The 15324-nt window shown below is 38.7% G+C and overlaps 2 pseudogenes; both read right to left on the bottom strand.

Moving 5' to 3' along the window:
- Positions 1–2070: 2070 nt before the first annotated feature.
- On the bottom strand, positions 2071–4974 carry LOC133751298 (programmed cell death protein 10-like; annotated as a pseudogene).
- An 8381-nt stretch (positions 4975–13355) lies between these two features.
- On the bottom strand, positions 13356–14866 carry LOC133748539 (protein disulfide-isomerase A3-like; annotated as a pseudogene).
- Between the last annotated feature and the right edge of the window lie 458 nt (positions 14867–15324).

Genomic DNA, 15324 nt, shown 5'->3' with positions numbered 1-15324 from the left:
ATTCATATTAATTATATTTTTCAACATCATCAGTTCTTATGCAATTTATATTATATCTGGCTACCTATTCCTAAAAGTTTTTAAGATGTCTTTTGCAATGAAATGGATAGAACTGGAAACCATTATACTTGGTGAAATAAACCAGTCCCAAAAAGACAGATATCATATGTTCCTGCTAATCTGGAGTAACTAATAGAGTACCTGAAATGTAATGTATTGGAGTGGAATGGACATTTTGAGATTTGATGCGTGTTTGCAACCCTTGTCTCAACTGTTGAGGATCAGTGTTTTTTCTTCATACTGTTTGTTGAATTCTTTACTTAGTGTAGGGTTAACCTTATGAGTTTAAAGTAAACTGGAAACAGATCATTATAAAGATTAAGAGTGCACATAGGAGAGGAAAGAGGAAGGAGGGTTGGAGCATAGGTGGGAGGGAGGGTAGGGTAGGAAGTGTCTCTATGTCCCTAAATCTGTATATATGAAATACATAAAACTTGTATAACTTAAATAAAATTTTTTAAATATTATAAAAAATGTCTTTGTTTTACAGTCAGCTATCTTTCATTTGTAGTTGCAGCTACCTATCATTTCTCTCATTATCCCACGTTTGGCTACTGCTCCTGCTCCATTTGTTTTTTGTTTTGGTTTTCCCCAGAAAGACTCTTTGCTTTAGCTGTTAGTCTGTCCCCTTCGTACTTGGAACTCAGCTTCACTTGATGCCAAGTTCTTGGATCACATTTTATTTCCTTAAATAAGTGTTGTTTTTTCACCATCTTTTCTGTGGAATCTTACTATCGAGTAATTGAAGCCAACATGTCTTTTTCACTTTATTAGCGACTTTCTCCCACTGATCAAAGGATTCTTTGTTTAAAGACAAACAACTGTGTAAGGAATAGTGCAACATTAACTGATCTGAGTCGCTTTTCCTTGTACATCATTTACTCTTCAAGTTGTAAATTTAAGCTTTTTTGTGCCAGAAAAATTTCCTTCAGTGATATTTTTAAATGTTTGCTCTTTCATTGTTTCAGCTTTTTTCTTCAGAGATTACATTATGCTTATATTTGATCTGCTTTGCCAGTCTTTCATACCTGTCAATTTCCCTCTATCTCACTTATTTCTTTACTCCATTTTCATCTCATTGCATAGTCATCATTTTCAATAATTGCTTTACTTCTAGCTCTTTATTTAATTTTCTTATTCATATTTTCAATTTCCCTTATTGCATTTTTCACAATGTCTGTTGTTCCTGGTGTTTTTTTTTTTTTTCACCTCTTCCTGTCACCTTGCCTTTTTCTGGAATTCATGTATTTCCATTTTGTAATCACCCTTTGCAGCCATGATTACTTTCCTAAATTTTTAAATTAAATGGTAGATTTTTGGTTGTAATTTTCATTTGTTACATGCATATATATTTTTTTAAAGAAGATTTCTTGTTGCTTCATTACTTAATAAACTGTTCATAAGCTCCTATTAGAAGTTCTTTGGGCATTACACCAAGTAACTTTGCTCTTCTGATCTCACACACGTACACACACAACACACACATACACACATACATATATTTGTTTTTATATAAGGAAATGTTTAACAGCTGTAAACTCTTCATTGGATATTTGCCACCAATTATTAGCTATTTCTAATTACATTATATTGCAAAATACTGCTTTTAAATTGAAATATAGAAAACAATCACAAATATTTATAATTATTTTAAGGAATAGTATATAATGACACATTACAGCGGAAATTCTTTTATCTTATAATTCTTAAGAGAATGATAATAGCAAAAGTGATGCAACATGTTCACTGTGAGATTATGGTTAAACTACATTTTACAAAAAGATGGTGTGAAATGGCAATAATCCTATTCAATACCCTGGATTAGATCCCTTCAGCAGAGACTGATAATTTATGCAGTTAGACTTTGAAATTTACAGACAAAACAGTTCAACACTGCACTGAAAATTACATCTTATAATGAACTCTCATCAGACTTTTTACTTTTGAATATTATAAGCATATTAAATCTTTTGTTTATTAAAAAAGTACATCTTTTAACATATGCAACTTTCAGACTGCAGGTTTAAAGGTATGAAGTATCAAGTGGGTTTGATGAATTAGATGAATGGCACGTATGAACATATTTATTGCCTTACAATCTTTAAAATAATTCTTCAAAGTATCACTAAAACTTTTGGAGTACTTTACAAATTCTTTTGGTGTTCAAGTGCCCTGCAGTTCTGGTATTGATATCTTTGGAAGACATTCATTGTATTAAGAAGTTCTTTTATTGTACTAGGTATATCCTTGACTGTCTACAGATATCTACTCTTCCCTTGATTTCATCTGGGATTTTACTGTGAATATGTTTAAGTGACCATGCCTTTTCATTTAGGTCCAGGAATTCTGCCTCTGGTCATTCAATCATGTATTTCTATATTATCAGGTGCCACTCAAAAAAGGTTTCAGTGAAGTTAGGTTTCATGCTTTTTTTTTTTTTTTCCTTTAAAATCTTTATAATGATATCTGGTGTGGGACCTGGATTTTCTTTTTCAGTCTTTTTTATTCAAATTTATTTAATAAATATAAATTTCCAAAGTACATCTTTTGAATTATAGCAGCTTTTTCCCTCCAAACCTCCCTCCCACCCACAACCATCCCATCTTCCACTGCCTCTCCCATCCCATTCTTCATCAAGATTAATTTTCATTTATCTTTATATACAGAAGATCAACTTAGTATATACTAAGTAAAGATTTCAACAGACTGCACCCACACAGACACACAAAGTATAGAGTACTGTTTGAGTAGTAGTTTTACCATTAATTCACATTAAGGACAGAGCTCTTACATGGGGAGCAGATGCAGAGTGACTCCTATTGTTGATTTAACAATTGACGATCTTATTTATGACGTCAGTAATCACCCAAGGCTCTTGTCATGAGCTGCCAAGGTTATGGAAGCCTCTTGAGTTCACCAACTCTGATCTTATTTAGACAAGGCCATATTCAAAGTGGAAATTCACTCCTCCCTTCAGAGAAAGGTACCTCCTTCTTTGATGGCCTATTCTTTCCACTGGGATCTCACTCACAGAGATCTTTCATTTAGGTCTTATTTATTTATTTTTTTTTGCCACTGTGTCATGGATTTCCATGCCTGCAAAACTCTCATGGGCTTTTTAGCCAGATCTGAATGCCTTAAGGGCTGATTCTGAGGACAGAGTGCTGTTTAGGGCATTTGCCCTTGTATGAGTGTGCTGTGTATCCTGCTTCCCATGTAGGATCATTCTCTCCTTTTTAATTCTATCAATTATTATTTGCAGACACTGGTCTTATTTATGTAATCCCTTGACACTTAATCCTATCTTTTTGATCAATTATGAACTTAAGCTGATCACTTTAACATGTAATATGGCTTTGGTACATGCCACCTTGATGGGATTGAATTGGGATCCCCTCACATGTTTCTAGCTCTACCATTAGGGGTAAGTCCAAGTGTGCATGTGCCGAACTGTACATCTCCTCCTTCTATTGTTCCCACTCATATATTTAAAAGGGATCACTTTTCAGTTAAATTTAAACACCTAAGAATAATTGTGTGTTAATTAAATAGTTCAACCAATAGTATTATGTAGAACAAAAAAAAAAATACTAAAAGGGATAAAGTATTAAGTTGTTCCTCCACAGTCAGTACAAGGGCTGATCAAGTCATTGTTTCTCATAGTGTCCTTTTCACTTCAACAGGTTTCCTTTTAGGTGCTTGGTTAGTTGTCAATGACCAGGGAGAACATATGATATTTGTTCCTTTGGGACTGGCTTAATTCACTTAGCATGATGTTTTCCAGATTCCTCCATTTTGTTGTAAATGACCAGATTTCATTTTTTTTTTACTGCTGTATAGTATTCTATAGGGTACATGTCCCATAACTTCTTTATCCAGTCTACTGTTCATGGGCATTTAGGTTGATTCCAGGTCTTAGCTATTGTGAATTGAGCTGCAATAAACAGTGAGGTGCAGACAGCTCTTTTATTTGCCAATTTAATTTCCTTTGGGTAAATTCCAAGGAGTGGGATGGCTGGGTTGTATGGTAGGGTTATATTCAGGTTTCTGAGGAATCTCCAGACTGACTTCCATAGTGGCTTTACCAGTTTGCATTCCCGCCAACAGTGGGTTAGTGTCCGTTTTTCCCTACATCCTTGCCAGCATCTGTTGTTGGCAGATTTCTGTATGTGAGCCATTCTAACCAGGGTGAGGTGAAACCTTATTGTGGCTTTGATTTGCATTTCCCTGTTTGCTAGTGATCTTGAACATTTTTTCATGTGTCTTTTGGCCATTTGGATTTCCTCTTTCGAAAAATGTCTATTGAGGTCCTTGGCCCATCTCTTGATGGGTTGTTTGTTTTGTTCTTGTGGAGTTTCTTGATCTCTTTGTAGATTCTTGTTTTAATCCATTATCGGTTGCATAGTTTGACAATATTTTTTCCCATTCTGTTGGTTGCCTCTTCACTTTCTTGACTATTTCTTTTGCAGTACAGAAACTTCTCAATTTGATGTAATCCTAGTAGTTAATTTTAGCTTTGACTGCCTGTGCCTCTGGGGTCTCTTCCAAGAAGTGTTTGCTTCTGCCTATATCTTGCAGGATTTCTCCAATGTTATCTAATAATTTGATGGTGTCGGGTCACAGATTTATATCTTTAATCCATGTTGAGTGGATTTTTGTGTAAGGTGTAAGGTAGGGGTCTTGCTTCATGCTTCTGCATGTAAATCCATTTTTCCCAGCACCATTTGTTGAATAGACTGTCCTTGCTCCAGAAATTGTCTTTTTCAGTCTTAAGAAAAGCAGCTCTCAGTGTCTCAGCTGCAGATTTACTTGTTCTAGCTCATTAAACACAGGATACATGGCTGCACAGAGAAGCACAGAAACCATGGAAGTGGTATCAGCTTCATTCTTCATTTTTTCCATTGTCATTCTCATCTAAAAGCCAACAACAGTAGAAAAAGCAGTGCCAAATTCAGAAGAATCTTCATTCACTACATTGTCCCCCCGACTCTGTCTCTCTGGCTTTGACTGCCTGTGCCTCTGGGGTCTTTTCCAAGAAGTCTTTGCCTGTGCCTATATCTTGCAGGATTTCTCCAATGTTCTCTAATAATTTGATGGTGTCGGGTCACAGATTTATATCTTTAATCCATGTTGAGTGGATTTTTGTGTAAGGTGTAAGGTAGGGGTCTTGCTTCATGCTTCTGCATGTAAATCCATTTTTCCCAGCATAAAAAGATAAAAGAATAGGGCATAAAACATATACCTACTGGCAACTGAGGCAACTGACTTCATTTCCCACCTTTAGAGCCCTCTTCAACTCCTGGATCAATTCACTCCCAACAATATGCTTTTTAGTGTGTCTTCTGTTTCTGATAATACATTTTGTCTTTTTCACTTCTCCTGCTTAAAGTTCCTTTTTATCACAGCTGTGTCAGTATCTCTTCTTAGGACATATGCTTGAATGAGTTGAATTTCCTTGGTGTAGCTCTTGCAAAGGCTTGGAAAGGGATAAGACAGAACCAAGTACACTATAACCTTCCAAAATTTGTCTATCAAAAACTGTCCTCTGCATACAGAAGATCAATTAGTTATAGCATTAAATCAAAATGTACAGCACATTAAGGACAGAGATCCCACATGAGGGGCAAGTGCACAGCGACTCCTGTTGTTGACCCAACAAATTGACACTCTAGTTTATGGCGCCAGTAACCATCCTAGGCTCTTGTCATGAGTTTCCAAGGCTATGGAAGCCTTTCAAGTTCGCCGACTCTGATCATATTTAGACAAGGTCATAAAAGACAGGGTGAGGATAGTAACCAATGATCCTAAGAGTGGCATTAACCGGGTGTGAACAATTATACAGCATTAAGTGGGGAAGAGGACCCTCAGTACACACAAGTTGGGAGTAGAGCCATTGGTGGTAGAGTAGAGGTTATGATTACAAAGGAATGAGGCCCAAGTACGCTAGACAGGGCCTAGAACAAAGGACAGAGTCATTATTAGAGGAGCTAAGAAAGGTGCTGTCTAAGCTATAAGTAATTTTTCTGATTGAGAGGCAAATAGAACCTGATAGAAGGGGCTTGATAATAATCTGGTGGGCTTTAGGCCTTGTAAGTTCAAAGGCCCAGACCTGTCTATCTCTTCACATGGGGTACATCCTAAGGGAGGTGTGAACCTCCTAGGGGAAGGCACTCTGTTGACTTTCATTACTTGGCTGGGCTGGGAGGAGAGCTGGCCAGGTAAAGGCAGGTGGCATCTCTAACAAGAAATTTACAGTTCTGCCTGCAATGTTGCTGACCCTACTTGGCTGTCCGCTCAGCTGCAGTGGTCACTTTGGAAGTTGGGCTGAGTGAAGGGCTTTTCAGCTTAGAGCCAATAAGATCTGTGGCTCTGACCTGGGCATCCTTCGACTCCAGGGCAGGTCCATTTCCAGTGATCCAGAATTGAAAATGAATCTTGATGTGAATGGAAGGGAAGAGGGAGCGGGAGAGGGGAGGGTTGCAGGTGGGAGGGAAGTTATGGGAGGGGGAAGCCATTATAATCCATTAGCTGTACATTGGAAATTTATATTCATTAAATAAAAGTTAAAAAAAAACTGTCCTCTGCAGCAAATAGCAGATGTTTTGTTCAAATCAAATACCACTATTTGTTTCTCTCCATGATACACCTCTTCCACTTCTCTCCATCAAACTGAACCTACGAGGGTTTTTGCTCATCCTGAGATCCAACATCTCCTTTGCTGTTTAATGCAACCAAGGAATACAGTTTTTATCTAAGGAGCCCAGATAATCTTCATGGCATGTTAAGCTATATTTTTTGTGGATATTTCTGAACTGATAAAGGCTTAACTCCTTCACATCCTAATTTCTTTTTATTTTATCCCTTATGAAGGTTTTGTCTAATTTCAGGTTATTTCATCTCATCCCTGAACAAATTACTTGCCTCTCCTAATTTTCTTTCTCATAGGCTCCTGACCTCCATGGAATGCATTTTTTTTAAGACTCTTTCTGTTACTTCAGCTCCCTGGAAATTTGCCCTCCCTAGAGTACACCAATGCTCTTAATTCCACTGTCTCATGGGGTCAGTTTCAGCTGCTTTACCTGCCTTCTTTTCTTCCTTTCTTCCTTCTTTTTATCTTCCTCCCTCAACCACCCCCTCTCTTTTCCTTTCTTTCTACCCCCTCCCTTTGTTCCTTTCCTTCCTTGTTGTTGATAAACAAAGGGAGGATATTGAGAGTAACACTAATTTTATCTTAATATTGTGGTGTTTGATGATTCGATAGAAACAACAAATTAAATCTTGAGGTTTTACATGTTCTTTTACTATTCAGTACATGTAAATACAGTCTTTATATGAATTCTAAAAGTGCATTACTATTTTTAACATGGTTTCATGGGCCAGCAGGCAGTGCTGTTACATAGGGCTAGGACCCTGTACTCAGACAGCTGTGCACTTGAGGTTTAATGCTCTACATCTGCCTACAGTCTTTCAAAAAATTTGAAGTTCTTAATAATTTTGAACTTGAACTTGTGTTGTATAACTTAGATATCACAGGTAGTGGAACATGAGTCTAAGAACACGTACTATCCAATTTCCTATCACCTCTTCTCCCAGAACATGTTCTTGGCTGCTGGCCTTTGCGCTCTGACACTATCTATCTTTTCTCAAGGGGGTGAACAACTTACTTGTGATTCTGCCTTCCACCATTGCTCTCTGCCCATAGAATCTTGGGCAAACAACTTAGTAGGACCTTCTCAACCTCCTCTCATCGAGATACAACATTCATTCCAGTGTGAAAGTTTCAATTTTGCAGGGGTGTGGTGGTGGTGGTAGGGAGGGTAGGAGGATGTCATTTTCATCAAGTGTTGGATGGTAAGGTCTGCGAAAGAGGAGACTGATCAGGGCCCCTGGATTTTCATTTTCCAACAGCCTTACCAATTGTGTTGCCAGTCCCATTATTAGAATGGTTAGAATTTTTATGCTTAGATAAAGGCACACACATCTGGTAAGGTTCTGAGCCAAAATGCTGGAGATCCTATGCAGTGCAATCTACTTCCATCTAATTTTGCATGATTGCTATAAAGCAAGTTGTAGCAAAATGCTGGAGGTCCATTGAATTTCCCTCTGCCCAGGGTACTTTTTTTTTCAAATATTTACTGATCTACAACTGTTTACTATGGAATAGCTTGTGTAAGGTGGAAACACTTGATTTACTGATCTACAACTGTTTACTATGGAATAGCTTGTGTAAGGTGGAAACACTTGATTTTGCCCCCCAAAAAGATTATATGTGGAGAGTGGGTAGAGACTGGGGAATGCAGGGGTGTGGCATCGGATTAGGGAAGAGTTGAATGGAGTTAACATTATTGTTGGGAAAGAAAGTAACAAAATGCTAATCAAAGTTAAAAGAGGGCTCGATTTAACCTTCATAAAGAGATTAGTGATGACATCCTGAGGAACATTTGATTTAGTTTTTTCAATGGTGGTTAAGATTTAGACATGCAGAGAAAGAAGATATGAGAAATATTTCAGAGAATAACGTGCATAAAAGTATGAGCAGAAGGCATTTGGGTTGTGCCCAGTGCATTAGTAGTGGTCCTGATAAACTTCTAAAGAATATATATAGAAACTAGATTCAACTGGAAAAACTGTACAATATGGGAGGCTTCATGAAGCCCCATCAACTGAAAAAGGATTGCAGCATATTGCAATTTCTTATGGAAAACATGAGCAGACTTCTTGGATGATTTATTTGACTACTTAGGGATTCAAGAATTTATTTTCAAGATTGAAAACTCAGAACTAATGTGATATTGATGTAAAGGAAATTTGGTTTCATTAGTAGTCCAGTAAAAGCTGCTGGTAGCATTTAAAAATAATAATTTGTATCCATTCATTAAACATTAATTAATTACTAAATGGTCCTTTGAGGATTTATAGCATGATCACCTCTTGCTCTCAAAGGACTGTGATCTAAAAAGGCAGATAAGAGAGGTAGATAAACAAGAAGAAAGTGATAAGCACACCTTGAAAGAGATATGGATGAAAGGATTGGAGTTTTAGAGGATGGAGACTTTCAGGCCTTCAAGAATTGTACAGATATTTTCATCAAGTCATTGACATTTTTAATGGATATTGAAGGATACAGAAGATCTAACACATTAGCCATCAGGTGAGAACACCCAACTGGAGGAACAACGTGAGCCAAAGTAGCAAAGTAGAGGACAATTCAGAGAACAGGGAAAATCGCAGTTTGATTAAGGTGATTGTAGTGATTACAGGAAGGGCTCTTTATGGTTCAAGAAATGTCTGGGGAAATTCCCAAAGAATATTTATCATTGAAACTCTTTCAAGTGGTGCCAGAGCTGTAATTCTAAAGAATGTCAGAAAGGTAAAACAATGCAGACCTTCGCATTAGAAGGCATTAATTGACTTCAGTGTTATTGTCTGCTTTCTCTCTCCTGAAGACAAAATACCACGGAATTGCTCACATGACATCTGTATGACACTGCTCAAAAGGAAAAAAGAAAGATCTTGCCTCTGACTCTTAATATTGTATCTTGCCAATTCCCTTTTTATATCATTGGCCACACTTCAGGCTTTTGATAGACTTAAAGAATGACTTGTCCAAATGTTCAGCTGTGCATGTTCTTGTCCAGCAAGAGTATCCCCTATCTGTTTCTGAGAGATAAGGTGTTCATATGAGTGAAGAAATAAGAAAATAACCAACTAATCCAAACAAATTAGGATACAGCTATAACTTTGAATTTTACTACTTAGAATAAAAATATACGTTTTAGGAAAACAGAAATATTTTACTATTTTGCATATTTATAAATCACTTAAATATCTTAAATTTCATGACCTTTTTATATTTTTCAAACTACTATTCCATCTACACAAGGCATGGAATCTTAGCCCTGTTTTACAGATGAAGACTAAGAAATTCTTATTCTGATGAATCAAAGGCCTTTGAAATGGCTAAGGAACTACTGCTGACTTCCTTGTTACAGAAGGGAAAACAGAAACCTATGGAGGTGATTGACTTGCTCCAAAACTCAGCACGTAATGGAGTGCGACTCAAATGCTACATTCTGTCTCTTAGGCCAGGAAATTTCCCTTCACACCCCACTGTTTCTGAAGATTAAGTTAAAGCTTTTCTCTTGATCATTGCCTCCGTATGATTCAGCAAATCCTTAAATTCTATTTCACAACAATGTAGTCAATTCCATTAAACTTGCTGTAGCCAGTGTGCATCAGCACGTTTTGTTCTATCCCATACTTTCTCAAATGAAAAAATTCTTCACCTACAGAGGAGTGACATTTAAAATAAAGCCAAATTAATTTTCTGTTTTTGAAAATGTCAAAGATGATCAGGGAACATTTCTAGGCTTGGACCTATGGTAGCAACTTTTTTATTCTTGAATGACTCCATGCTTTACATACATATTCGTTGATAAAATGTCTAAGCCTCTTCTGTTGAGCTTCATTTTGAAATTCACTTAATCTCATGTACCAAACATGAGAGTGGCCTTCCAAAACTTAGTATTTATGGTTACATATATTTAAAAACTCATTGTAGGCTACAAATCAGCACTGTACCCAAATGCTTTCTTACTGCTGAGAGAATTATTTCACAGAATAAAGGAAACAAAGAAAGAGAACAGTTTGCTGCTTTATAAGCTTTAGATGGTCCACATAATTTAGACAATTCTTCTAACAGGGAAAATAATATTAAATTACAGACTGAAAAGAATATTTATGACTAAATGATTGTGATACAAAAATATCTTATTTCCTTAAAGGTGTATGGAATATGAATTATAAGTTGGACACAAAAATGTTTTTTGTATTCCTGCCTTCCAAAGAAGGTGGTAAGGTCTGATGGACAACAGGACTCATAGCTTTTCTTTCCACTCTCATTCTGTGCAATTGTTAGACAAAAAATTATTTTCTTTGGAGATTCAATTTACCCTTTTTTATGGTGTATTTATAGCTTTTTCTTTCAAAAATTTTTTTTTCAGAGTCTTCTAGATGTTATAATGTAACAGCTGTACATTGACTGCTTGGGTCAACAAACATTGGTCTTATGATTTTGGCAGACAGCACATTTTCTTCTTCTTTTTAAATATTTTTATTAATATAAGGAGAGCAGATTTCATGTATTTCATATCAGTCTCCCTCCTTCCTCCCTTTCTTTTTTTCCTTTAATTTCGCAAATGCATAATTTTAATCCACTCTACAATTATAGGTTTAATTCAGCACTAACCATAACATTCACCAAAAGAGTAAGAAGACCACAGTTCCACAGGAATATAAATTGTATTCTATACTAACTTCCACAAGCCAGAGAAAACATGTGATATTTGTCTTTTTTGGACTGTCGTATTTCACTAATGGATTTCACATAATGGATTCCCATTACATCCATTTTGTTGCAAGACGGGATTTCATTCTCCTTTATATTTGAATAGTTTTCCATAGTTTTCCATATACCACATTTTAATTACCCAGTACTCAGTTGATACACATGTGGGGTGATTCCATATCTTAACACTAGTGATTTAGTGAGCTGCAATAAACATAGCGGGACAGATAGCTCTTTCATATGCTAATTTCATTTCCTTTGGGTAAATTCCCAGGAGTGGAATGGTTGGGTCAAATGGTAGGTCTGTTTTCAGATTTCTGAGATCTCTCCATACAGTCTTCCTCAATGCCTGTACTAGTTTATGTTCCCACCAACAGTGTATTAGGGTACATTTTCCCCAAAATCTTCACCAGCATTTATTATTTTTTGATTTGAGGATGATAGGCATGTTAACTGGGGTAAGGTTATACCTCCTTGTGTTTTTTTTTTTTTTTTTTTTTTTTTTTTTGACAGGCAGAGTGGACAGTGAGAGAGAGAGACAGAGAGAGAAAGGTTTTCCTTTGCCGTTGGTTCACCCTCCAATGGCCACCGCGGCCGGTGCGCTGCAGCTGGCGCACCACACTGATCTGAAGCCAGGAGCCAGGTGCTTCTCCTGGTCTCCCATGGGGTGCAGGGCCCAAGCACTTGGGCCATCCTCCACTGCCTTCCCGGGCCATAGCAGAGAGCTGGCCTGGAAGAGGGGCAACCGGGATAGAATCCGGTGCCCTGACCGGGACTAGAACCTGGTGTGCCGGCGCCGCAAGGCGGAGGATTAGCCTGTTGAGCCACGGCGCCGGCCCTCCTTGTGGTTTTTATTTGTATTTTCCTGATGGCTAATGATCCTGAGTATTTTTTTGTTATATTTGTTCTAACTTTTTGAAAGGTAGACTTAAAGAAAGAGAAAGGGGGAGAGAGAGAGAGAGAGAGAGACAAAGAGAGAGAGTGAGAGAGAGAGAGGTCTTCCATCCACTTGTTCACTTCTCAAATGGCTGCAATGTCTAGGGCTGGCCAGGCCAACGCTTCATCCTGTCTTCCACATAGGTGCAGGGGCCCAAGCACTTTTGGGCTATCCTATGCTGCTTTTTTCAGGCGCATTAGCAGGGAGTTGGATCAGAAGTGCAGCAGCTGGATCTTGAACCAGCACATAAGTGAGGTTGGCATTGTAGGTGGCAGCATAACCCACTATGCTACAAGGCTGGCCCCAACATTTTTTCATGTGTCTATTGGCCATTTAAATTTCATCCTTTGAAAAACACCTGTTCATACCCTTTGACCATTTTTTTTTAAAGGGGGCTTATTTATTGTCACTGTTCCAAATGTACAAAAAAAATTAGAAAATAACCCCCCAGCTCAATTCCCCCCACCCCCACAACATTCTCCCCAACATAAATTAATTTTCCCCAAAACCACAAACATGAGCCGGTCCTGGTATTTTCATAAACAGTGCAGCTAAGAAACAGTCAGCCTCGATAGGTAATAATCCCACATCATTCCCAGTCCTCCCCAATAATTTGCCCATGTCTAGTAGAAGAGTCTTTTTTTTTTTTTTTTTTTTTTGACAGGCAGAGTGGATTGTGAGACAGAGAGAGAAAGGTCTTCCTTTTTGCCATTGGTTCACCCTCCAATGGCCACTGCGGCCAGCACATCTCGCTGATCCGAAGCCAGGAGCCAGGTGCTTCTCCTGGTCTCCCATGCGGGTGCAGGGCCCAAGCACTTGGGCCATCCTCTACTGCACTCCCGGGCCACAGCAGAGAGCTGGCCTGAAAGAGGGGCAACCAGGACAGAATCCGGCACCCCAACCGGGACTAGAACCTGGTGTGCCGGCGCCGCAAGGTGGAGGATTAGCCTGTTAAGCCACGGCGCCGGCCTAGAAGAGTCTTTTTACAAAGTGGTATATTTGGCTGCTGCTTTAGAGATCCTCCTGTGCCTTCTCCTTCTTCTTGGGTCTTTCATCTTGAATTATAGGGTGATTTGTAGCCTCTCACTGTACATAGCTAATAAAATCACTTAATTCATGGTCACCTTCATATTTCTTTGGACTTAGCTTCTTGTTGGCTGGAGAGAAGTAGATGGTAGGAAACCTCTGAATTCACATGGAGAAGGCACGTCATTGGCTATGGCATCCTTTTTGTCAATGACAATATTTGTGTCTTTGCTAGCTTCTCTCCCAGTTCTTCATACTTGGGCTCCAGATTCTTATAGTGACTGCACCAAGGAGCATAAAGCTCAATCAGGACATCTTTATTTTCATTATTCACTATTTCATCAAAATTCTCTGCTATCACGACCTTTACAGGCCCAACATTGCTCTCTGGGATGGGTTCAGACTTCGGGTGTCTTTTCAGATAGCCATTGAAGAATCCTGCAGGAACCTCTCAAGAGCCTTGCCATCACATCACATGAGAATTCCTCCTGCATGACAAACTTCTCTCCTTTATAGCAGTTCTGATAGCAACAACAGGAACCTCTCTAGTACTGCCTTCCAAACCAAAATCAGAAAGTTCATGGCTAAAGGTTTTACACCTAGCTATAGCAAAACTGTTTGTGTCCAGCATCCAGGAACTTCTTTGCCACCATCATTACTGTGTTTCTGCAGTAGTTAGACCCTTTACCATTCTTTTCATACTCCACATCATTGTAAGCCATAAGTAAATCCATGCCTTGTATCAGATCTTTATTGTCTTCTGTCGTGAGGACAGACCAAAAATGTTTTCCTGGGTACACTTTTTAATCTTGCCAGTAGTCATCTTCTCTTCTGTATATGCCACAGTTTTGTCATCAAACTCGTTATTCAGATGTGAGGGGTGAAATTAGGTGATATCCTTTCCATCACTGTCACACTCCTTCACCAGAGACTCAGCATTGGTGTGTGCAAATCGGTACTTATCCCTCAAGTTGCTGGCTGCTTTTAGGAACTCAGAGTGAGCTTCACTGAATAACTTCTTAAAGAACCCACCACAGAGACATCTTTAGCACTAATGAACTCCTTAAAATCTTCCTCAGTTCCTAGAGGCTTAAGCTGGTCCTGCTTGCTTCTTCAAGTGCTTGACAATTCCAACGGCACTCCTAGGCCCATCATAAACACCTGCTTCTTCACCATCTCTGAATATCTTCAGTGTCAGATATCCATCGACGCCATACTTGTTACAGGTGTTTGTGTTGGCAGTGCAATCAACCTTTGCTAGTGGGACCCTTCCTTTTAATCTAGTAGCCGCAGCTTTGTACTCAGGGGCAAACCTCTTGCAGTGTCCACACCGGAGGGGTGAAGAACTTGATGAGCATGAGCCAGCAGAGCCCGTGTCAGTGATGCGACTCTCGAAGTTCTCATCTGTGAGTTGCACGTCAGAGACAATGGCGAGTCTGGCCACAGGGGAGAAGCAGCGCTATGCTGGGGAACATCTCTAGGCAGCAGAGGAGCATAACTGCGAGCTGAGGCGGGGCACCATGGGGAGGATCCAGGCTTGGCGGGCACTGTGGAGGTCCGGCCAGTGACCACGCACCGCTGCTTGTGCTCCTGCGTCTACTTTGCCTTCTTAACTAGATTGTTTTACTGTTGTTGTTTCTTGAGCTCTTTATAGATCCTAGATAATTAATTATCCGTTGCATAGTTTGCAAATATTTTCTCCCATTCTGTAGGTTGCTTCTTCACTCACTTTGCTGAGTACTTCATTTGCAGAGCAGAAACTTCTTAGTTTCATGTAATACCATTTGTCTATTTTTGCTTTGATTGCCTGTGCTTCTGGAGACTTTACCTAGAAATCTTTGCCTATGCCAATGTCTTGTAGAGTTTTTCTGCTTTTTTTTTTTGCCTAGTAATTTGATGGTTTCAGGTCATAGATTTAGAATTTTGACATATTTTCAGCTGATTTTTGTATTAG

This window comes from Lepus europaeus, chromosome 2 (assembly GCF_033115175.1).
Source record: "Lepus europaeus isolate LE1 chromosome 2, mLepTim1.pri, whole genome shotgun sequence".
Lineage (NCBI taxonomy): Eukaryota > Metazoa > Chordata > Mammalia > Lagomorpha > Leporidae > Lepus > Lepus europaeus.
Note: the sequence above shows the minus strand (reverse complement) of the source record. Positions and strands in the feature narration are given on the sequence as shown.